We start from the raw sequence: 25,394 nt of genomic DNA on the forward strand, positions 1-25,394 counted from the left end.
ACTGATTAAAGTTTGAAGAGGGATGTGAGTGTCGGGTCATGGAGTACAAGTCCTCAGGTAGAATATTTTGCTTTTTAACATTAGATGCATCTTCCAATATTTTGAAGTCCACATTAAACATGAGTCTCACAATCCTTTTTAATCCAAACGCAATATTTGTTCAGTTTTATTGGAAATGACTGTCTATTTGCCATTTGAAAATTAATTATGCTTCTTTCTTCTTGCTGCGGCTGATAATCAATTACTGGGAGCAAAAATGCTTCTATTTTTAAACTAGCTAATAGGTGATTCAAACCTTTAATATATTTTCCACAAAGTCATTCCAGTCAGGGTTTTAGGAAACAGGTTTTGCGTCTTATACATTGCTTGAAAGAATAGTTTCCGCTCCCCTTACCATCAACTGGTGGTGCGTATTTGCTTGAAAAATTTTGATTTAATATTTTTCATGTAAAATAATGGCCACGATCCTCCAGAAGGATTTCTAAGTGTGGCAGTGAGCGGCAACTGCCGTGAGTTACCCGACATTCTTCCTGATGAGACTGGCAATGCAATACAACGTTAATTGGTCCATTTAACGAGGCCCCACGGGTTCACACCACAAATGAAGGCTCGCCAGCTGATTCGCTGGGACCGCGTTTGCCCGCCTCCCCGCTAACAAGGTCGAGCAGCACTCAACAGGCCCAGAGAATAAGGATCCCGACGCCAGCAGGGCAGGTGCACCAGAACCAGTCGGCGCCTGGCACCAATATTGGTTTCTTCACTACAGCTGGATACGCCGCCTCATCGGTAACTCCGAGAAAAAGGTGGAGAATTTAGTTCTAAGTGTTCCCAATGGGACTGAATGACATGCGATTCATGTTTGTGTTATCATAGAATTTACAGTGCAGAAGGAGGCCATTCGGCCCATCGAGTCTGCACCGGCTCTTGGAAAGAGCACCTTACCCAAGGTCAACATCTCCACCCCATCCCCATAACCCAGTAACCCCACCCAACACTAAGGGCAATTTTGGACACTAAGGGCAATTTAGCATGGCCAATCCACCTAACCTGCACATCTTTGGACTGTGGGAGGAAACCGGAGCACCCGGAGGAAACCCACGCACACACGGGGAGGATGTGCAGACTCCGCACAGACAGTGACCCAAGCCGGAATCGAACCTGGGACCCTGGAGCTGTGAAGCAATTGTGCTATCCACAATGCTACCGTGCTGCCCTGTTGTGGGCGTTATTTTGTTCCACGATTCAGGACATAAGAACATAATATAAGAACATAAGAACTAGGAGCAGGAGTAGGCCATCTGGCCCCTCGAGCCTGCTCCACCATTCAATGAGATCATGGCTGATCTTTTGTGGACTCAGCTCCATTTTCCGGCCCGAACACCATAACCCTTAATACCTTTATTCTTCAAAAAACTATCTATCTTTATCTTAAAAACATTTAATGAAGGAGCCTCTACTGCTTCACTGGGCAAGGAATTCCATAGATTCACAACCCTTTGGGTGAAGAGGTTCCTCCTAAACTCAGTCCTAAATCTACTTCCCCTTATTTTGAGGCTATGCCTCCTAGTTCTGCTTTCACCCGCCAGTGGAAACAACCTGCCCGCATCTATCCTATCTATTCCCTTCATAATCTTATATGTTTCTATACTATCCCCCCTCATCCTTCTAAATTCCAACAAGTACAGTCCCAGTCTACTCAACCTCTCCTCGTAATCCAACCCCTTCAGCTCTGAGATTAACCTAGTGAATCTCCTCTGCACATCCTCCAGTGCCAGTACGTCCTTTCTCAACTAAGGAGACCAAAATTGCACACAATACTCCAGGTGTGGCCTCACTAACACCTTATACAATTGCAGCATAACCTCCCTAGTCTTAAACTCCATCCCTCTAGCAATGAAGGACAAAATTCCATTTGCCTTATTAATCACCTGTTGCACCTGGAAACCAACCTTTTGCGACTCACGCACTAGCACACCCAGGTCTCTCTGCACAGCAGCATGTTTTAATATTTTATCATTTAAATTATAATCCCTTTTGCTGTTATTCCTACCAAAATGGATAACCTCACATTTGTCAACATTGCATTCCATCTGCCAGACCCTAGCCCATTCACTTAGCCTATCCAAATCCCTCTGCAGACTTCCAGTGTCCTCTGCACTTTTTGCTTTACCACTTATCTTAGTGTCATCTGCAAACTTGGACACATTGCCCTTGGTCCCCAACTCCAAATCATCTATGTAAATTGTGAACAGTTATGGGCCCAACACTTATCCCTGAGGGACACCACTAGCTACTGATTGCCAACCAGAGAAACACCCATTAATCCCCACTCTTTGCTTTCTATTAATTAACCAATCCTCTATCCATGCTACTACTTTCCCCTTAATGCCATGCATCTTTATCTTATGCAGCAACCTTTTGTGTGGCACCTTGTCAAAGGCTTTCTGGAAATCCAGATATACCACATCCATTGGCTCCCCGTTATCTATCGCACTGTTAATGTCCTCAAAAAATTCCACTAAATTAGTTAGGCACGACCTGCCCTTTATGAACCCATGCTGCGTCTGCCCAATGGGACAATTTCCATCCAGATGCCTCGCTATTTCTTCCTTGATGATAGATTCCAGCATCTTCCCTACTACCGAAGTTAAGCTCACTGGCCTATAATTACCCGCTTTTTGCCTACCTCCTTTTTTAAACAGTGGTGTCACGTTTGCTAATTTCCAATCTGCCGGGACCACCCCAGAGTCTAGTGAATTTTGGTAAATTATCACTAGTGCATTTGCAATTCCCCTAGCCATCTCTTTAGCACTCTGGGATGCATTGCATCAGGTCCAGGAGACTTGTCTACCTTTAGCCCCATTAGCTTGCCCATCACTACCTCCTTGGTGATAACAATCCTCTCGAAGTCCTCACCTGTCATAGCCTCATTTCCATCAGTCACTGGCATGTTATTTGTGTCTTCCACTGTGAAGACCGACCCAAAAAACCTGTTCAGTTCCTCAGCCATTTCCTCATCTCCCATTATTAAATCTCCCTTCTCATCCTCTAAAGGACCAATATTTACCTTAGCCACTCTTTTTTGTTTTATGCATTTGTAGAAACTTTTACTATCTGTTTTTATATTCTGAGCAAGTTTACTCTCATAATCTATCTTACTCTTCTTTATAGCTTTTTTAGTAGCTTTCTGTTGCCCCCTAAAGATTTCCCAGTCCTCTAGTCTCCCACTGATCTTTGCTACTTCGTATGTTTATTCCTTCAATTTGATGCTCTCCCTTATTTCCTTAGATATCCACGGTCGATTTTCCCTCCTTTTACTGTCCTTCCTTTTTGTTGGTATAAACCTTTGCTGAGCACTGTGAAAAATCACTTGGAAGGTTTTCCACTGTTCCTCAACTGTTTCACCATAAAGTCCTTGCTCCCAGTCTACCTTAGCTTGTTCTTCTCTCATCCCATTGTAATCTCCTTTGTTTAAGCACAAAACACGAGTGCTTGATTTTACCTTCTCACCCTCCATCTGTATTTTAAATTCCACCATATTGTGATCGCTCCTGCCGAGAGAATCCCGAACTATGAGATCCTGAACCAATCCTGCCTCATTACACAGGACCAGATCTAGGACCGCTTGTTCCCTCGTAGGTTCCATTACATACTGTTCTAGGAAACTATTGCGGATACATTCTATAAACTTCTCCTCAAGGCTGCCTTGACCAACCTGGTTAAACCAATCGACATGTAGATTAAAATCCCCCATGATAACTGCTGTACCATTTCTACATGCATTAGTTATTTCTTTGTTTATTGCCTGCCCCACCATAATGTTACTATTTGGTGGCCTATAGATTACTCCTATCAGTGACTTTTTCGCCTTACTATTCCTGATTTCCACCCAAATGGATTCAACCTTATCCTCCGTAGCACCGATGTCATCCCTTACTGTTGCCCGGATGTCATCTTTAAATAACAGAGCTACACCACCTCCCTTACCATCCACTCTGTCCTTCCGAATAGTTTGATACCCTTGGATATTTAACTCCCAGTCGTGACCATCCTTTAACCATGTTTCAGTAATGGCCACTAAATCATAGTCATTGACGATGATTTGCGCCATCAACTCATTTACCTTATTCCGAATACTATCGAGCATTCAGGTAAAGTACACTTATGTTGGCTTTTTTACCTCTGTTCTGAATCTTAACACCTCGATCAGTAACCTCTCCTAAGTTAGATTTCCTCTTAACCTTTCTCCTAATTTTCCTTGTCGTCGAACCCATATCTTCATGTAACAACCTGCCGCGTCACTTACCATTAATGTTTTCACTTCCCGTTTTATTCCTTTTAGTATTCCTGGTCCTATTCACTGAGCTCCCCTCAGTCACTGTACCTTGTACTGTCGCTCTTTTTGATTTTTGACCATGGCTTCTCTGCCTTACACTTTCCCCCTTACTGCCTTTTGTTTCTGTCCCTGTTTTACTACCTTCCAACTTCCTGCATCGGTTCCCATCCCCCTGCCACATTAGTTTAAACTCTCCCCAACAGCGCTAGCAAACACCCTCCCTAGGACATCGGTTCCAGTCCTGCCCTGGTTTGTACTGGTCCCACCTCCCCCAGAACTGGTACCAATATCCCAGGAATTTGAATCCCTCCCTCTTGCACCATCTCTCGAGCCACGCATTCATCCTCTCTATCCTGACATTCCTACTCTGACTAGCTTGTGGCACTGGTAGCAATCCTGAGATTACTACCTTTGAGGTCCTACTTTTTAGTTTAACTCCTAACTCCCTAAATTCAGCTTGTAGGACCTCGTCCCGTTTTTTACCTATAGTGTTGGTGCCTATGTGCACCACGACAGCTGGCTGTTCACCCTGCCCCCCCAGGATGCCCTGCAGCCGCTCCGAGACATCCTTGACCCTTGCACCAGGGAGGCAACATACCATCCTGGAGTCTCGATTGCGTCTGCAGAACCGCCTGTCTATTCCCCTTACAATTGAGTCCCTTATCACTATAGCCCTGCCATTCTTCTTCCTGCAACCACTGGGACCTGAATTATTGCTAAAGAGCGTGAGAGCTGGAGCTGTTTTTAAGCGTTCAACTCACCACACACTTATTGCAGACACGATGATGGCCCCGAGAAGACTGCACCCCCCTGCCCCCCCACTCCCGATTTCAGAAGTTCGAGGTGGACCCACGTGGGACAGGAGAATGGCGACAGAATTGGCTCCTGGTGTAAATCGTGATTTTTCCATTGCACGCAATTCTCTGCCCAATCGCGATTCTCGCTGCTGGCGTTGTGAAGCAGAGAATTCAGCCCATTATCTAATGCTTAGGTGCTGCCATATTCATGAGCGCACGGATATATGAGCCCAATTTATACCTACTGAAGGAGAAGAGCTGTTTTTCCCGTGCAGGGAACTGGTTGAAAAATGGTCATTTGATTCCCTTTCTTCTGCCATTAGACAATGCAAAATGAACATCGCTTGCCAATTTTTACAGAACAAATCGATATTTTGGTTTAATTTAATCGCAAAATTTGCAAGAAACATCAGTGACCACTGCAAGTCTTTCAAAATGCCATTCTTGTTGTTGAGGAGGGTCTGAATCAACTGAAGTAGGACAGCACACCAGTGATATTTCAGTTTACTTGACTCAGCCATATTTTCGAAGGAAAGCGAAGCACTTGAATATATCAGGACTCAACTGCAACAAGATTGAACAGATAAATATTTAATGATAGCTTATTTATTTTTCACTCTCGCGCACCAGCTGGTTGAGTACCATTGCCAAAGAAGGAAAGAGTTTGAAAGAAGCAGACAAACTGTCAGCCCTGAGTAAACGTGTGGCAATGAAGAATAGGGACCAGAGATTTTCTGATTGCAAAGTCGGACAGGCATTGCGAGGTATTTCAAGGCAAGTACGTCTTATTGCACACTTCAGCCTACAAGGCATGACACATCAAATCAGAAGGCCTGTCTGTTTTTATGCCTTTTCCTTCCCCTTTCCAGGTTCCTGAGGGGGAAGATCCACCACCCAGAATGTTACCGTATCCAGTCAAATACACAATATCTTAAAAGCCGTGATGCTGTTACTCAAATGCTCATGATAGTGACAAGAGAGCACATTTGAACAACATTTTACAAAACAGGGTATTACCAAAAAAAGATTGTTAGTTTAATGATACTTATGTGAATAAAGGTTTGAACAAAAGGGAAACAAACCATTTAATTACCGTCAGAGTGGTTCACTTGATCAAGGCCGAGTTTTTTTTTCTAGAGTACACAATTGCTTTTTTCCCCTAATTACGAGGCAATTTAGTGTGGTCAGTTCACCTAGCCTGCGCATCTTTCATGTTGTGGGGGTGAGACCCACGCAGACACGGGGAGACTGCAAGGTCAAGTTTTGCATGAGTCCCCATGTGACTCTGGAGCTGCAGGTTGCTGACCTTTGGCCTAGGCGGTGACCTTCGACAAACTTTGTGACCCTGTTGAAAGGTTGATTGCCAAATCCAGTCCTGTTTTCAGCAGGTGTGTAAAAACGGATCTTTTATCAGGGCCCTGGAATGTGAGAAGGAGTGAGTTTTTCTACTGTCAGCACTGAGGTAAGGTCAGCTAACAGCACAAACTGAATCTGAGATCTTCTGGGTTGGCCTAGCAACTTTAACATTCTCAGAGGTTGATTCCCTCTGTGACTGTGCCCCTCCACTACCTCTGCAATCTCCTCCACCCCTGCAGCTCTGCCAGATTGCTGCACTCCTTGAATTCAGGCCTGGGGCGATATCCCCAATCCCTATCACCCCACCAATGTTGACCCTGCCTCCATCTCTCCTAAGCTGTAAATTCTGCAATTTCCTCTCAAAGCCTTTTCGATTCTCTACCAGCTTCTTTAAAACGTTCCTTAAAATCTTCATTAACCAAACCTTTGATCATTTGTCTCATTTTTTTCTACTTGCGTGGCTTGATGTTGAATTTTGTCTGAGAATGCTGCTTTGAAGTGGTTTGGAATGTTTGACAATCAGGTGCTATATAATGGACACCAAACCTTAGGAAGGTTATTTTGGCCTTGGAGGGAGTGCAACGTAGGTTTATTAAAATGATACCTGCATGAGCGGGGTTAAGTTACGAGGAAAGATTACACAAATTAGGCCTGTTTTGCTAGAATTTAGACGGTTAAGGGAAAGACAGGGTAGATGGAGATAAAGATAAACTATTTCCACTGGTTGGCGGTTCTAAAACTATGGGGTGTAGTCTAAAAATGAGGGCTAGACCATTCACGAGAGATGTTAGAAAGAACGTCTTCACTCAAAGAGTGGTAGAAGTTTGGAACTCTCTCCCACAAACAACAGATGAAGCTATAACAGTTGTTAAATTTAATTCAGACATAGATAGATTTTTGTTAAGCAAAGATATTAAGGGATATGGGCTAAAGGCAGGTATATGGAGTTAGGTCACAGATCAGCCATGATCTCATTAAATGGCGGGACAGGCTTGAGGGGCTGAATGGCATGCTCCTGTTCCTATGTTCCTAGATACAAATAGCTGTGACAAATGATAGCATTGTTCATAGGAACAAAGGAATTAGGAGCAGAAGTAGCCAATTCAACCCTTCGAGCCTTCCTGGTTAACCTTCTTGAACCATGAAGAGGAGACTCAGAAGTTTTTAATGTCCTCTGTGAACTTAGGAAGATGTCATTGTATCGTTGAAAATACTTTCATGGAGATCTGGAAAGATGTTGTTATGCTGTTTGAGTTTCAAACGTGCTCGTTGATTGCATCGAACAATTGATCCTTCATCTGTTTGAATGACATAGGAGCGTGATGCTGCTTGGCGAATAACCTTTGCAGGGGCAGACCATCCTCCATCAGGACTTTTGATCCTGATTTGATCTTCTGGAAGCAATATTTCCAGTGTAGTTGCATGTTGATTGTAGTACTGTTGTTTATTACATTGATGTTGCATCTTTTTTATTACGGGTAGATGATCTGTATCAGGTAGTGTAATGGACGGTAGAGTAGTCCTTAACTCCCTGTCCATCAACAATTGTGCTGGTGATAAACCTGTGGCAAGCGGAGTTGCTCTGTAGTTGAGTAAAGCAAGATTCATGTCAGCAGGAGAATCAAAAACTTTGTAAAGAAATTGCTTCATGATGTGAAGTCCTTTCTCCACTTTCCCATTTGATTGAGGATAGTGCGGACTTGATGTGATGTGAGCGAAGTTATATTCTCTGGAGAATTCAGCTCATTCATGACTATCAAAGCACGGTCCGTTGTCAGACATTACAGTGTTTGGAATACCATGTCTGGCAAAACTTTCCTTCGTAGCTTTTACAACAGATCTGGAAGTTAGATCTGATAACCTGATGACTTCAGGATAATTCGAATAGTAGTCTATGATTAATACATAATCACGACCATTGCAATGAAACAAATCAATCCCTACTTTCGAACATGAAGGTGTCTCCAATGCATATTGTTGTAGTTTTTCCTTGCATTGTGCAGGTTGAAATTTTTGACATGTTTCGCATTCAAGTATCATCAGTGATGTCTCGGTTGATACCCGGCTAATACACAGCTTGTCTTGCTCTTCTCTTGCATTTTTCAATGCCAAGGTGACCTTCATGTATCTAGTTCAGAATCACGGGTCAGAGAGACAAAGGTATTACTGTCCGATCAAGTCGAAGTAACAATCCATCTACAGTTAGTTCTGCTTGTATATTCCGAAACTTGGAACAATGCCCTTTTAGCCAACCATTGTTCAGATGGTCTATGACTCTGAATCCTTCTTGGTTTCTTCACGGATGAGGTTCAGTTTTACATCTGATGCAGGATCAGTTTCAGCTCTAAGTTGCGCTGTATAAATTCAGGAGGTTGCTCTTCTAAATTAATAGAACGTGATAATGTGTCAGCAGTTATCAAGTCCTTACCTGGAGTATATATATGTCTGAAGTCGTATCTACGAAGCTTCATTAAGATTCGCTGTAATCTTGGTGTCGTATCATTTAGATCCTTTTGTATGATATGGACAAGTGGTCTGTGGTCAGTTTCAACTGTAAAGGTGAGAAGACCATAAACAAAATCATAAAACTTTAGAACACCTGTCAGCAACCCAAGCATTCCTTCTCTATTTGTGCACACCATTGTTCAGTCGGCATCATTGCTCTGGAAGCATAGGCAACTGATAACCATAACGAATTGTCATCTTTCTGTAACAGAATTGTTCCAATTCCACTCTGACTTACATCTGTTGAGATTTTTGTTTCTCTGAATGAAAGAAGAGATGCAGTCGTCTGTTGAGACTTTAAATCGAGCCATTCCTTTTGATGATTGTCAGTCCATTCAAACGTGGTAGACCTCTTGATGAGATTTCTGAGAGCAGTAGTTCTGGACGAGAGGTTGGGAATGAACTTTCCTTGAAAATTCACAACACCTAAAAATCTTAAAATGGCCTTTTTGTTCTCTGGGGACTTTCAATTGTTGTATGGCAGCAATCTTGTCGTTGTCAGGTCTCACACCATGGGCGTCATTCTCCGACCCCCCAGAGGGTCGGAGAATGGCCGTTGGCCGCCGTGAATCCCGCCCCCGCCGGTTGCCGAAGTCTCCGAAGGGAGAAAAGTCGGCGGGGCGTTAATGGCGCCGCTGCCGCGGAGAATATCATGGGTCTGCGCAAGGCAGCCGATTTTCGGCCTGCCGATATTCACCCTTCCGGATGGGCCGAAGTCCCGTCGACGTGATGACCGTTCACGTCGACGTGAATCAAACCTCCTTTTCATCGGCGTGACCCGGTGCTCCAGGCTCACGCCGGCCAGCGTGGAGGTGAGTGACGGCCTGGGGGGTTGGCTCTGGGCAGGAAATGGCGTGGCCGCAGTCTGATTGCGTGAGGAGAGGTGTGTCTCGGGTTGTGTGTGTGTGTGTGCGGCGGGGGGGGGGGGGGGTGGTTAGAGTAGGCTGGGCTCCGGGGGAGAGCCGGGAGGGGGTCCCTGCCAGGGTGGAGGTTGGGGGGGGGGTCCGTGCCGGGGTGGAGGTTGGGGGTTGCGGGGGGGTGTCCGTGCTGGGGTGGAGGTTGGGGGGGGGGTCCGTGCTGGGGTGGAGGTTGGGGGGGGGTCCGTGCTGGGGTGGAGGTTGGGGGGGGGTCCGTGCCGTGCCGGGGTGGAGGTTGGGGGTTGGGGGGGGGTCCGTGCTGGGGTGGAGGTTGGGGGGGGGGTCCGTGCTGGGGTGGAGGTTGGGGGGGGGGTCCGTGCCGTGCCGGGGTGGAGGTTGGGGGGGGGTCCGTGCCGTGCCGGGGTGGAGGTTGGGGGGGTCCGTGCCGTGCCGGGGTGGATGTTGGGGGGGGGGTCCGTGCTGGGGTGGAGGTTGGGGGGGGGTCCGTGCCGGGGTGGAGGTTGGGGGGGGTCCGTGCTGGGGTGGAGGTTGGGGGGGGTCCGTGCTGGGGTGAAGGTTGGGGGGGGGTCCGTGCCGTGCCGGGGTGGAGGTTGGGGGTTGGAGGGGGTCCGTGCTGGGGTGGAGGTTGGGGGGGGGTCCGTGCCGTGCCGGGGTGGAGATTGGGGGGGGGTCCGTGCCATGCCGGGGTGGAGGTTGGGGTTTGGGGGGGGGGTCCGTGCTGGGATGGAGGTTGGGGGGGGGGTCCGTGCCGGGGTGGAGGTTGGGAAGGGTCCGTGCTGTGGTGGAGGTTGGGTCGGGGTCCGTGCTGGGGTGGAGGTTGGGGGGCGGTCCGTGCCGTGCCGGGGTGGAGGTTGGGGGGGGTCCGTGCCATGCCGGGTTGGAGGTTGGGGGGGGGTCCGTGCCGTGCCGGGGTGGAGGTTGGGTGGGGGTCCGTGCTGGAGTGGAGGTTGGGGGGGGGGTCTGTGCCGGGGTGGAGGTGGGGGGGGCTCCATGCTGGGGTGGAGGTTGGGGGGGGGTCCGTGCTGGGGTGGAGGTTGGGGGGGGTCCGTGCCGGGGTGGAGGTTGGGGGTTGGGGGGGGTCCGTGCTGGGGTGGAGGTTGGGGGGGGTCCGTGCTGTGGTGGAGGTTGGGGGGGGATCTGTGCCGTGCCGGGGTGGAGGTTGGGGGGGGGTCCGTGCCGTGCCGGGGTGGAGGTTGGGGGTTGGGGGGGGTCCGTGCTGGTGTGGAGGTTGGGGGGGGGTCCGTGCCGGGGTGGAGGTTGGGGGGGGTCCGTGCTGGGGTGGAGGTTGGGGGGGGGTCCGTGCTGGGGTGGAGGTTGGGGGCGGGTCCGTGCTGGGGTGGAGGTTGGGGGGGGTCCATGCTGGGGTGGAGGTTGGGGGGGGTCCGTGCTGGGGTGGAGGTTGGGGGGGGGTCTGTGCTGGGGTGGAGGTTGGGGGTTGGGGGGGGGTCCGTGCTGGGGTGGAGGTTGGGGGGGGGTCCGTGCCGAAGAGGGGGATGGGAGGGCAAGTGAGTTGGTCCACCTGGCCAGGTGCCAGCCTCCAACAGTTGGACCCATGCGGTCATGCCACCTGGCTGGGGGGAGGAGGGGATATGGGCAATGATGACATGTCGTCGTTCCCCTCCCCCCCACCAGGCCGTCATGTTTTCAGATCATCCAGTGATGTTGGCCGCCGTGGTGGCAGCCGCTCAAGTCTATGTTGCCCTGGATGAGGAGGAGGAGGAAGAGGAGGAGGAGCGTGCCAGAGAGGCGGCGCAGGCTGCCGCAGAGGGGCAGGTGGCAGCCGCCCAGGCTGGAGGGACACCTGACCGACAGGACGAGGAGGGGGAGGAGGACGTCGCGGCCCCACGGCAACGGAGGCACCCGAGGGCGCCCCGTGTGTACCGGCCCCAGCAGTCATACCAGGACCTCACGGACCGGGAATGCAGGAGGAGACTCCGGATGAGCCGGGAAACCGTGGCACACATCTGCCACCTGCTGGCACACCTGTCACCGCGTGGCACTGGCGGGGGACACCCTCTCCCCGTGTCCGTCAAGGTTACGGTGGCCCTGAACTTTTATGCAACGGGGTCATTCCAGGCACCGAGTGGGGACCTGTCCGGCATATCGCAGACATCGGTGCATCCGGGCAGTGACAGATGCCCTATATGCCATGGCGCACCGCTACATCCGCTTCCCCGTGGACCGGGCTAGCCAAGATGCCCGGGCCGTGGGCTTCTCTGCCGTTGCCGGGTTCCCCATGGTCCAGGGCGCGATCGATGGGATGCACGTCGCCGTGCGGCCACCTGCAGATAACAGGGCCGTGTTCACTAATAGGAAGGGGACCTATTCGATGAACATACAGGTGGTCTGCGACCACCGCATGATGATCCTGCACGTCTGCGCCCGTCACCCAGGCAGTGTACACGACTCACTCGTGTTGTCGTGGTCTTCCATCCCCGGCATGTACGAGGGACGCCATCCCCGGCTGAGGGGCTGGTTGCTGGGCGACAGGGGCTACCCATTGCGATCGTGGCTGATGACGCCCATACGGAGGCCACGCAATGAGGCGGAGAACCGCTACAATGATGCCCATGTAGCGACAAGGGGAGTGATCGAGAGGTGCTTTGGTGTGCTGAAGATGCGTTTCAGGTGCCTGGACCTCTCTGGGGGCGCCCTCCAGTATCGGTCAGATAGGGTCGGCCGCATCATTGTGGTGTGCTGCGTCCTGCACAACATAGCCCAGCAGAGGGGCGATGTGCCGCAGGCAGAGGAGGGCGGAGTGGAGGAGCAGCAGGAAGAGGCCCAGTCCTCCCCAGATGAGGGGGATGGGGGCAATGGTCAGGGCAGACGGGGTAGACACAGGCGGGTGGCTGTCCACCGTTACCGGCTGGCCCAGCGGGCACGGGAAAGACTGATAGACGCCCGCTTCACTGACTAGATGGGCGTGGGAATCGGGTAGTATGGCCACAGACCGCACACCATGGCAACAGCCGACCACCCACACCCCCACCCATCCACCCACCCAGCACCCTCACCCCCCTCCCCAACCCCACCCACCCCACCCGCATGCACACCAACCCCCCCCCCCCCCCCCCATTGCCGATCCACCTGCGGCACAACGGGCCGAGCTCACACAGTTGCGGGTGGACGCGTGTCTATCGCAGGCCATGGAGGATGATGACAACCCGCCCTGCGATGAGCTCCTGGCTCTACATCGTTGGACTATGTCTGACCCATGGCCACAGTACCACCATCCACCCGGACCATCCCTGCATGCGGCTGTGACACTGCAGCGCACGGTCCCGTCCCGGGGGATGTTGATGGCGGCCCAGGGGGAAGGGGGCAGACTCACCTGGGGCTGAGGTAAGACCACCCCTCACACACACACGTGCGCTCAACGTACATGACACCCCCGCACACTTTGGACAGAGCACAAAGGCAGCTTTGGTTGGTGTAACATTGACTTTAATAACCAAAGGAGTTCATGCACGTGCCCTAGCGCCTAAAACTCATCTGTGCCCTGCACCCGTGCCAACTTACTCAGTGTCTAATTGTTTGGCCTTACGGGCCCTTTGACTACGTCTACGTGGTTCCCCAGACGGTACAGCAGAACTGGAGGTGGACTCCTGTGATTCCTGCCCTCTGACACTGGATCCCTTTGGCGGCCGTTTCCTGGGGCGTCCTGGCCTAGATGGGCCAGGCTGCGGCCCAGGCGACTGGGATCGCGAGCTGCCAGCCTGTCCTGCCCGCTGCCCACCCGATGCACCTGGGACGGAAGGGGGGGAGTCCGAGGTGTCGCGGTGTACCAGGACCTCCCCTACAGAGGGAGCCGGGACGGACCACACCACCTCCTCCTCCCTCTGGATGCCCGATGGCCCCCAGGCCTCTACATGGGTGGGGGATGCGAACGGACTGGCCATCCGACGCCCCCCCCGACATCTGGCGCTGCCAGTCCTGGAGGCCCGTGCTGGTATCGACAGGGGTCTGCAGGTTTGCAGCCATGGAGCCCAGGGGGTTGGCAAACCCTGTCTATGACAGTGCGACGCCGGCTCGCACATGGCCACTGGCGCCGATGCCCTCAGCGATGGCCTGCAGAGACTGGGCCATGGCCTGCTGAGACTGGGCCATGGCCTGCAGAGACTGGGCTATGGCGTTGAGCGCCTCTGCCATCTGGCGCTGGCACTGGCTCATGGCCTCCTGTGAGAGGGCAGCCATGTCCTGGGCCACAGACGCTGCCTGCACGGAAGGCCCCAGGCCTCGCAAACCGTTCCCCATGTCTGACACCGTCGCACCCATTGCCTCCACCGCAGACGCCACCCGTGCGGTGTCAGCCTGGGTGGCACGCATGACCGGCACCACTCCCAGCTCCTGGACGCGGGTGGACTCCTCCACCTGCGACCGCAGCCGCCGCAAGCCGCCCGTCACCCTCTTCGCTCGTCTCCGGGTCGGTGGTTGCATCGGATCTATGTGTGGGTGTGGTAACTGCAGGAACCCGGGATCCATCTGGGCGGCAGATGTTCGCTTGGGCTGGGCTGCCCTCCGACCGCCCGGTCCCTCTGCTGCTCCTACCTCCACCTGCTGTACCGGGACGGCTGTGTTGTGCGCACCAGTGAGTGTACCAGACGCCTCATCACTAAAGTGCCCAACCGTGGTGAGTGTTTCTGCGATGGTGGAGGGTGTTGGTGACAGCAGTGGCGTTGTGTCGTGCTCTTCGTCCCACTCTGAGTCCATGGCACTTTGGGGTGGGGGTTCGTCTCCACCCATCCACTCTGAGTCACTGTCCGGTATTTCGTCTTCCGGGGTAGTGCTGTCCCGGGTAGGGGTGTCCTGGGTAGTGCTGTCCCGGGTAGGGGTGTCCTGGGTAGGGGTGTCCTGGGTAGTGGCGTCCTGGGTAGTGGTGTCCTGGGTAGTGGTGTCCTGGTTAGTGGTGTCCTGGCTCGGATGTGACGGGGGCCTGTGGCTGCCCCCCTCGTCGCTGGGTGGTCGCTCCCGCACGTGACGGGGGTGTCGTCTTCTGTTGCTCCAGGTCTCTCCGTCTCCCGTGGTGTGCAAGGGGCATCCTGCGGGCGTCGCATGCTGGAGGGTCCGGGTCTCTCCGTCTCCCGTGGTCTCCGAGGGGCATCCTACGGGCGTCGCATGCTGGAGGGTGCGGGTCTCTCCGTCTCCTGTGGTCTCCGAGGGGCATCCTGCGGGCGGTCTGCATCTGCGGGGATGGGTGCCTGGACGTTTGGTCCTGCGATACACAATGAAGCATGCATGGTTAGACATCAGGCAGTGATCAGGTGATACGGGGGAGGGGGATATAGGGGAGGGGGGATATGGGGACGGGCTGTCGGTGGCTCACTCGCTAGTACGCCCCCGACCTCTGCATCAGCAACCTCCCGGTCGTCAGGTCCGCCAGCCAGTTCCAGGGCCCATTCCTCATGTTCGGTCAGTGGCCTCTCATCAGCGGGGCCTCCTCCAGTCCTCACATGCTCCCTATTGTTGTGTGCGCGCTTCTCCTGTGGGGGGGCAGGGGTAAAAGGCAACAGTGTTAGGCAGGTATATGAATGCACGCCATCGGTTGCGCGTGCATTGCAGAGGTTAAGGTTAGGGCTGGATTCACTTGGGGATATGGGGGAGGGGGGATATGGGGGAGGGGGGGATATGGGGGAGGGGGGATATGGGAGAGGGGGGATATGGGGAGGGGGGATATGGGGGAGGGGGGATATGGGGGAGGGGGGGATATGGGGGATATGGGGGTGGGGGAGGGGGGATATGGGGAGTGGGGATATGGGGGAGGGGGGGATATGGGGGAGGGGGGATATGGGGGATATGGGGAGGGGGGTATGGGGGATGGGGGGATATGGGGGAGGGGGTGATATGGGGGAGGGGAGGATATGGGGGATATGGGGGAGGGGGGGTTATGAGGGAGGGGGGATATGGGGGAGGGGGGTATGGGTGAGGGGGGATATGGGGAGGGGGGCTATGGGGGAGGCTCACCCTGCCTGCTCTGACGAGGTCGTTCACCTTCTTGTGGCACTGGGTGCCTGTCCGTGGTGTCAGGGCCACAGCGGTGACGGCCTCTGCCACTTCCCTCCACAGACGCCGGCTGTGGCGTGGGGCAACTCTGCGGCCGTGCCCGGGATACAGGGCGTCCCTCCTCTGCTCCACCGCGTCCAGGAGCGCCTCCACATCGCGTGACTCGAACCTCGGGGTTGAGCGACGGCCAGCCATCCAGTCGGGTGTTGCGGTCGGGTGTTCCGGTTGGGTGGGGGGGAGCAGCGCGGCCTTATGAGCCGTCACGCCGTGCAGCGCGTATGACGCTGCACGGCGTGAACCACTGCGCAAGCGCGGCATTACGTCGCTGCTAGCCCATTTCGGGCCGGAGACTATCGACCCATTTTTCCGACGTGACGCAAGTCGGATTTGCGCCGTTTTTTGCGCCGATCGGCGGACTTTCCGCCAATAACGGAGAATTTCGCTCTAGTTCTGAAATCTGGTCGCTGAGGAACTTCAGAGTCGAGATACCAAAACTACATTTGGTTCTGTTCAGTTACAAACCAAATTTATGTACTCTTTGAAATATTTGCAACAATCTTGAATTGTGTTCTTCTCTTGTAGTTGACCACACAATTATATCACCCACATACACACGTACACCTTCAATACCTTCAGCCATCTGTTCCATCACACGATGAAAAATCTCTGATGCTGAAATAATTCCAAAAGGCGTCCTGTTGAAACAGTACCTACCAAACGATGTGTTGAAAGTACAAACGTTTTGCTGGATTCATCTAGCTGCAAAATCCTCTGGAGGCATCCAGTTTGGAAAAGATATTAGCATTCACCATCTCACTGGCGATTTCTGCTCTCTGGGGTATAGGATAGTGCTCTCTCTTAATATTCTTATTAAGATCTTTAGGATCAATGCATATTTTATCCTCAATTCCCCGGAAGGTTTCTTTGCACATACCATGGAACTGACCCAGTCAGTCGGGTCTGTAATGCTAGATATTATTCGTTGATTTTGTAATCTAGCAAGTTTAAGCTTCAATCTCTCCCGAAGCGATTCAGGAACTCTTCTCGGCGGGTATACCACTGGTTTGGCATCTGGTTGTAATTGAATTTTGTACTGGTAGGGAAGAGTACCCATGCCTACGAAGATGTGTGGAAAACAATCCAGAATTCCTTGTATGTCGTCTTGAATAGGTGGTTGAGATGAACTCGCACTATAAATCCTCTGAAATAGGTGTAGATCCTTGCAGGCTTGCACACCTAAGAGTGATGTGTTTGAATCAACAATCTCAAATCTTAGAGATATTGCTGTGTCGTGATTGGTAACTAACAAATAACAAGATCCCATTGAGGTGATGGCATTGCCATTGTCGTTGTGTAATTGACAAGTCGATTTATTGATCTTCGGAGTTAGCTTAAGCTTTGAAAGGTCACGCCAATTCAGATAATTTGCAGAAGCGCCAGTGTCAAGTTTAAAATTAATTTGAGAATTATTAACTTGAAGTACATTCTGTATCTGTGTTGATAGAATGAACTATCTTGAGAGATGAGAGTTCTGTGGTTTCATCACACTTCTCAATGATGCCTATGAATAATGAGTCTTCCAAAGAAGAAGCATCTAGATTGTTGGAAAATGTTCTTCTTGAATACCTTCTTCCTTTGTATCCACAGTTTTAACATTCATCTGCTAAATTCGAAGATTAAAATTTCAGAGTGGATCTGCACTGAGCAGCGAAGTGGTTGTATTTGCCACATTGTGAGCAAATCTTTCCTCGTGCTGGACATTTTATTTGAGGGTGGGCATGTCCACAGCGTCCACACGTCATCACAAACGCATCATCACGCGTACAGCTTCTTTGCGCATGCGCAGATTGATCTTCTTCCGCCTCGCATCCTTTAGCGAAGTGGCGCATGTGTAGGCTTAGAACGCGTGTGCACAAGATGGCTGCCATGCAAAAGGCACATCTTTTTATCTGCGACACAGCCTTAACGCATTCTACCTCAAGGTTCGTTTTCACGTCCTTTTCTCGGAGGAGTATTTCATTATACTGACTTTTAGATAATTGATTCATACGGCACATTTCAATTGCGTTTTCAAGCTTGAGATCTTTCTGTCTCATCAAATGTTTCCTGAGCTTATCATCGATTATTCCAAACACAATTTGATCCCTGATAATTGTATCAGTTAACGGAGAGAAATTACATGTTTGAGCTAATAGTTTTGAGATCAGTCACAAAGCAATCAATTGATTCACCTTTATTTTGTATTCTTCTTTTGAAGACAACATTCAAAAGTTTCATTTATCTGGACCTTGCAATGGAAGATCAAACTTTTCTATAACTACTTCAAATTTGGTCTTTTCTTGATCCGCAGCAAATTAAAATGACTTATACAGTTTTATGGCTTGTGGACCAGCAATTGTTAGAAATAGAGCTAATTTACGATCATTACTCGCATCATTTAAATCAGAAGCTGACAGATACAATTAAAACTGCAGCTTGAACACTCGCCAGTTAACATCAGGTTTACCGGTGATCCGGAGTTGGCGCGGAGTGTGAGCTTTCTCCTTCAGTCCTGGATTCTTCGATGTCCTGCAGTAACAGGTCTGTTCTTCAAAATTTGAGTTGCGTGTTAGTTTTTCTGACTAAATCCTTACTAAACTATCTAACTAAACTACCTAACTATCTGCTTCAGCAGTCACCTGGTACCATGTTATATTATCCTTTGTGGCAATATGTGTTCTTTGTCTTTTCTTCCAGAATGATCTGATGTGTTGTTGACAAAGATTCCACCAATCAAAAGATTGAAACAAAACAAATTTATTGTAAAACTATTGATTAAATGAAGTTTGCACAGTCTACTGAGCTACAGTTAATAATTAAGTAATATTGAATCTGTCTAGCAGTATTCAATAGTCTAAATAGTCACTAACTACACTATGATCTAACTTTGTGTTAACTCTGTCTAATCTAATCTCCTAATTGCTGTCACTATGCATTCTCCTTCAGCTACTCCTTAAACTATACCCAGAATTTCCTCCGGGTCTGATTTATATACAGAGAAATGGTGGTGCCCTCTAGTGTTTGAATTACACAGAGATGTACCAATTAACCTTTCACTAACCTGACTATATATATATCATTACAATAGTCATTACTAAATCCAATAATGAATTCAGATGAACCCCCTTCCCTAGCTTCTTGGGGAGAATGGGATCAAAGGCTATGGGGAGAAAGCAGGATTAGGCTATTGAGTTGGATGATCAGCCATGATCGTGATAAATGGCAGAGCAGGCTCGAAGGGCCAAAAGGCCTCCTCTTGCTCCTATCTTCTATGTATCTAACAAGTGGTTAGAATGTGGAACTTGCTACTACATGGAGTAGTTGAGGTGAAGCAGAAAGGGACTTAAGGGGGTTCTAAAGATGATAATAAAGTGAGCTTAGTTGAGGCAAGGGTAGGAGGACACTTGTGTGGAGTGTAAACACCAGCATGGATTTGTTGGGCCGAAAGGCCTGTTTCTGTGCTGTAAATGCTTTGTCATTCTATAGAAGTGATTCCACCTTTCCATCAGAGAAAATCGGTAAAACATTATGTGGATCAGATATGGGCAGCAGTATTGCATTCCCAAATCTCCATTCTGCACCCATGCTGAGCTCCTGCTCCTTCACAAAGCACTGGGATTAAGGAAGCACCTTTTAAAGATTGACATGAGCCAAAGGGAGAAGGAGAGAAAAGAAACATTTTCATCAATGTGCCATGCCCGAAGCTGTCAATGAAGGTGCAAATTTATTTATATGTCATTAGAAATATTTATTATTGGGAAGTATCTGGTTTTCAAATAGATTAGAATAAGTTTCCCTCCGCTGATAACTGTGATACAGCCAGTCTGAACTGGAGCTCAGCCGTGTGAATGTTGTCATTGTTTAAGGCATCAAGTTCTTTGTCCCCAGACTTGAGGTAAAGTGAAAGCTGAGTATAGCACAATATGATATTCCCAGAAGGACATTAAGAGATATTTGTTACCCCATTACTGCAGGTTTACATAGAATCACTTTGTAGTGACAGATTTCATGTCCGTTATATCACACACTTACAGACAATTTAGGAACATGGTGGCATAAAAATGAGAAAAGGTCATTAAATCTGTCTACGTAGTTCTGTCACACTTTTTGAAGCCTGTTTTGAAGCCTGGATCATCTTTGGTGACCTTCCCTGAATAGCTTACAGTTCTTGAATAATTTGGGCCAAATCTGTGATCGTGTACTGTAAGAATTGCCACACGGATGCTTTTTTTGAGCCTCTATAACAATATTTTAGATTTAATTTGACGGAGTGTATCGCTTCATATAGTTTGTTGCCTGTATAACTTACAAGAAAACTTGGGGGTGTTTTCTAATGTCTACTGCCGGAAACACACTTATGAATTCCTAATGGGTTTCCTCAATGGGCAAAGCTTTTAACCGGAACGTGAAAATTGAAAATTCCATCTTCAGAGGTGGGGGAATTTCGCCTGTGCGTGTTTTGTTTTGTTGATGAAGGAGTAGATGTTTGCAAAACAAAGTGAAAGACCAGCAGAAGGTGGTTAACAGATATACTTCCATCTGTACTAACAATCTGGGACTGTGCTCCCTTTCTAAAATAGAATTAGGCAATTTAGCTCCTTGAGCCTCTTCTGACATTCAATGAGATCAGGACTGATCAGTGTACTAGCTCTATTTATCTGCCTTTTCCCCATCTCCCTTCATGCCTTTGACTAACAGAACTCTATTGATTGGGTTTTAAATTAACAATTGATCCAGCATCAATTACCATTCACGGAAAAGAGTTCCAAACTTAAGTCACCTTTTGTGTGTAGTGTTTCTTAATTTCAGTCTTGAAGACATTAGTTGTAATTTTTTTAGTTGTAGACTCCCCATCCAGTGAAAATCATTTTTACCTATCAACTCTACTTGATCACCTTAATATCTTAAAAAATCTGATCAAATTGCCCCATTATCTTTGAAATTTGTGTGAATACAGCATTAGTTTGTATAATCCCTCCTTGTAATTTAACCCTTGGAGCCCTGGTTTCATTCTGATAGGTCTACGTTGCTCTCCCTCCAATGCCAGTATGTCCTTCCTAGGGTGTGATGTCCAAAATATGTAGTGTAACTTTTGCCTCCTTGTATTCTAGTCCTCTAGACGTAAAGATCAGCATTCCATTAGTCTTTTTGTTTTTGCTGCATTTTAATGATCTGTGTACCTGAACACCCAAAGTCTCTTTGGGTCTCGATGTTTCCAGTTTCTGGAAGGGGCCATTGTTATGAAGCCTGCCTGACAGTAAGCCTGGAAAGTTTGATTGATAGCGATCAAAAGAAGGCTCGGATTGTTTTACAGGGAAGAAGGTGGGAGCAATGGCAGCAATTTCTGAGTTTGAAATGGGGAGATTCTGAGGCCTGCACTTTCATGGAGATAGAAGGACTCTGTACCATGCCAAAATGGAGCCAGAGCCCAGAATTAGTAAGACCCGCCCCTCTATCCAGCACCCAGAGAAAACCCACGCAGACACGGGGAGAAGATACAAACTCCACACAGACAGTCACCGAGGCTGGAATTGGACCTGGGTTCCTGGCGTTGTGAGGTGGCAGTGTTAACCACTGTGCTGCCCCAAGAGTGTAGAGGAATACATTTTTAGAGTTTAGGTTACAGGCCTCCTTACAGATTAATGAAAACCGTAAACATGAAACAGTTTTTTATGGTCATCAGCGAGAAGAGGGTGTTTTGGCTATGCACGCTACCATAGCCGGACGCAGCAGGTGAGAGGTGGTCTCTAGTTGGAGAGATGCATTGCATCTAAGGATTCCGGGGGAATTCATTCCAGTATTGCCAGAGGGGACGAATCATCGAGGCAGGCTTTACTGTTAGTAGGGAATTTAAGAAGCTCTCTGAAAACTAAGGGAAGCACCAGGAGACAGTCACTCAAAGTTAATACTTGGTCAAAGAGAAATCCATACCCATTGAAAGCTGGGAGCAATAGTAGACTGTTTACTATAAGGACTGCGATTCTGAGAAGAGTGATGTGTGTGATGAGTATAAAATGGGAATGTTCTTTTCTGTAGTTTAAAGTATAATTTGTCGACAAAAATAGAGTTTAGTTAATCGTGTTTGAATCATTTGTTACAGTAAAAGTTTTAAAGTGTGAAACTTTGATGAGTTATTCTTTCTGCTATTAGCTGGACGCTCAAGAAGTTATCAGTCTCTACGTAACAACACTGCTTACAATTTTGCCTATCTTTATGTCACTGTCAAATTTGGATATGTGGGGCAGGATTCTGCGGTCGGCGACGCCGAAATAGCGTTCAGCGATCGGCCGGAGAATCAGAGTTCTCGAGCAAATTGGGAGCGCGCAAACTAGCCAAGATGGGCACTATTTCGTGGGCTGGGTCTGCGAACAGCCTCCGCCATGTAGCATGACACGGCCACTGCAGACCGCTGCCTTGGTAATGCGCGGCCACGGATCCGGCAATTCTCCGGGGCGTATCGGCAGCTAGAGCCGGGTGCTCTATGCTGCCAGCATGCTAGCACCCAGCAAAATGGGGAATCGGTGGCCGTGCTACGCATTTCCTCTGGCATAAAACGTCACCGTTCCCACGCCAGGGTAGGGACATAGCCCCAGAATGGGAGAATCCAGCCCGTGGTGTTCCATTCCATTGGCGGAATTCTCCGGCCTCCCAGCCACGTGTTTCTCAGCGGTGGGAGGTGGCGTGCCTTTCACTGGCGGCAGGATTCTCTGCTCCCACCGCCGTCAGTGGGATTTCCCATTGGAGCCACCCCATGCGACCGGGAAACCCGCAGCGAGCGGCCAGCGAATTCCGGCCAATATCTACATCGTTAATGAAAACAGTGAATTGTTGAGACTGCAACACAGATCCTTGCGGGACACCACAACTCACATCCTCAAGCCAATTGGAGTACTTGCTCAGTATCCCTACTCCCTGTCTTTTGCCACACATGCTGTTTCTTAAACAGGTCAATAATTTACTTTCCATTCCATGAGTTTTAACTTTAGCCAAAAGTCTCTAATGAGGGAATTTGTCAAAATGGCCATGGAACTTTGTGAAAAGACTGTGTCAGAGACTGTTCAGATTTCATTAGTGGTATATGGTGCAGTGGTAGCGTTCCCTACCTCTGTGCCAGAAACTCCCGGTTCAAGAACCCACCAGGATTTACTGGGCACAGAAGGAGCACTCCTCACTTGGTTCAACAGGCTGATGATAATCAGCCCTGCTACCAGCTATTTCCCAAAGGGGGAAAAGTGTGTGTGAGGAAGAAGTGGAAAATCCTCAGACATTGAGGCATATTAGCTTGAAAATCTACAAATTTGCACAGCTTCCCATGGTCATTCATTCATGTCAATGCACAGATTCTCACTTCATCTTCCTCATATTTTTCTCTTTTCCTTCCCCTGTGTTTTGTTCTTCCTTCTCATGTCTTTTTCCTCCCCCTCCCTATCTTTCTCTTCCTTGCCATCTGCGTCTGTCTCTCGTGCCCCTCTCATTCACTCCACATATTTCTCTTTTCCATCTGTTGCTTTTCCCCTCGTTCCGAGGTTCAGGGCAGATTTAATACAGTCTTTCTGAAGAAGAGGATGGAGTTCTCCCAGGACCTTGGTCAGTATTTATTACTTAATGAAGACCACTAAAAAAACATTTGTTACTGTTTGTGGAACCTTGCTGTGCATAAATTGGCCACTGTGTTTCTCTACATTATAACCAACTACTCATCAAAAGTACTTCATTGTGAAGTGTTTCAGAGCATCCTCGGGTTATCAATGGTGCTATTTAAATGCAAGTTGTTTCATTATTGCTCCATGGAGGCAAAAATGCCTCGTACTTTGTAACACAAAGTTAGTCGCTGCTGATTTGCTAAGTATGACTGGGAAGATTATTTCATCACAGTGCTTTCGAACTATAGTTTGAAAAGTCAAATGTGCTGCCACACAGGCAGCCTGCTTTAAATGATAAATTCTAGAGTGTATCGGTCAATAAATAGGTTACTGCTATTTTAAATCCAATTACTAAGCCTGTCCTTCAAGGTCAATTGACTACATCTGAAATGCGCTTTCTTAGGTACATTTAACTTTATCTTCATGTCAGAGAGCCAAGTTTCTTCAAGCCAGATGACCTGGTCCGCTTAATTAACTCTGCCCTCTTCTTTCAACTCATACCTCTGAAGCTTGTGTTTCAGAAGAACAGAACAGATTGAGAAATCACCTTCTCAACATTGAACTTTCAAAATAGATTAACTTATCTTTGAAAGTGTGGGAGGGCGAACAGCCCTCCTGTACCTGTTATGGATCTTTTGTTGAAGAAAATAAGGAAGACCTCCTTTTGCTTTCTTGCTACACCTCTCCCTATGAGTCGCTCTTAATACAGACAGCCCTCGGACTTACGATACAATTGGCTCCTGGAAACCGTGCCTTAAATCGAAACGTTGTAGGTCAGGACCAATTATAAGAATGATGTTTTAAATCGGTGACTGGTTCCTGGACCAAGTCCTGATAGCCTATTTATATTAAAATAACCCAAAATGTTGTACTCGCTCCATTATAAAAAAGTAATGGAGTAGCAATATATTAATACTATAAAATATAAATTTTAAGAAAAAGTTTGGATACACAAAGATTCACCAAGTAAAAATGCATCAGAACAGCAACTGAGTGTCTTGAGTCAGGGAGCTGGGTGATGCAGAACTTTGGCGTGCACATATGAATGTTTGAACTTGCTCACTGGCGTAAAATTGAAACCAAGGTTTTGAATTTGAAACAGGGTGTCAATAGATAAACGTTGGAAGTGTTGGTCGTAACTCAAACATCGTAGGATCGAGGATTACCTATACTCTTTCTTTTGCTGAAGAGTCATTTGGACTCCAATGTGTCGAATTGCCAAAAGGACAATGGCACTGTGACCAAGCTCTTTCTTTTAGAAAATGCTGATTGACTATCAACCAATCAGTGTCCCAGTTGTCAAGCAATCTGTATCCCCTTCTCGTGCATATAAATTGTTGTTCTTTCATTGCGGCTTGAAAATTGTTGAGAGCTGTCCTGATAAGTGCATGTTGAAAAGCTTTGATAGCATTTCTCTTTATTCAGAAGCGCTACAGTACTGGACTACAGGACTTCCGGTGGCGGCTATGAAGGAGTAAGTCGCACATTTGGTGGCTCCCGCTCTGGTAGGACTTTTGGACCTTTTCCCCCGATTCACTACCGGACTTGAATTGTAAAACTGATGACAGAGGCAATTGTGTACTGAATTCCCACATTGGTGCATGGAGAGAAGGACTAGAAGTGCTCGTAAAGGCAGAAACAGAAAGACAGAGAGGGCTTGGGCTGAAGCTGCAGGGGAGACAGCATGGCGGAGGACCGGACCTCTGGTTTGTCGACCCAGTGGTCAACGGAGCAGCTGATGCAAGTTATTCATCTAAGCAGAAACGGGATCCGATAAAAGAGTCAATTGAGCGGCTGGAGCTTAAATTGGACGCCCAAGATCGGACGATCCAGAAGGTAG

The 25,394-nt window shown here is 48.9% G+C and overlaps 1 protein-coding gene across 6 annotated transcripts in view; it reads left to right on the forward strand.

The window, feature by feature from the left end:
- Positions 1-25,394, forward strand: part of slc29a4a (solute carrier family 29 member 4a) — a 310,533-nt gene that overhangs the window by 25,963 nt on the left and 259,176 nt on the right. Inside the window, exon 2 of one of the 6 annotated variants that reach the window (XM_072480909.1) lies at positions 24,980-25,059. The exons of 4 other annotated variants lie outside the window; for them this stretch is intronic. The gene's annotated coding sequence lies outside the window, so the exon portion shown is untranslated. The remainder of the gene's footprint in view (positions 1-24,979; positions 25,060-25,394) is intronic. One more of the 6 variants, XM_072480911.1, reaches the window with a different exon arrangement.

Source organism: Scyliorhinus torazame, chromosome 17 (genome assembly GCF_047496885.1).
Source record: "Scyliorhinus torazame isolate Kashiwa2021f chromosome 17, sScyTor2.1, whole genome shotgun sequence".
Taxonomy (NCBI): Eukaryota; Metazoa; Chordata; class Chondrichthyes; order Carcharhiniformes; family Scyliorhinidae; genus Scyliorhinus; species Scyliorhinus torazame.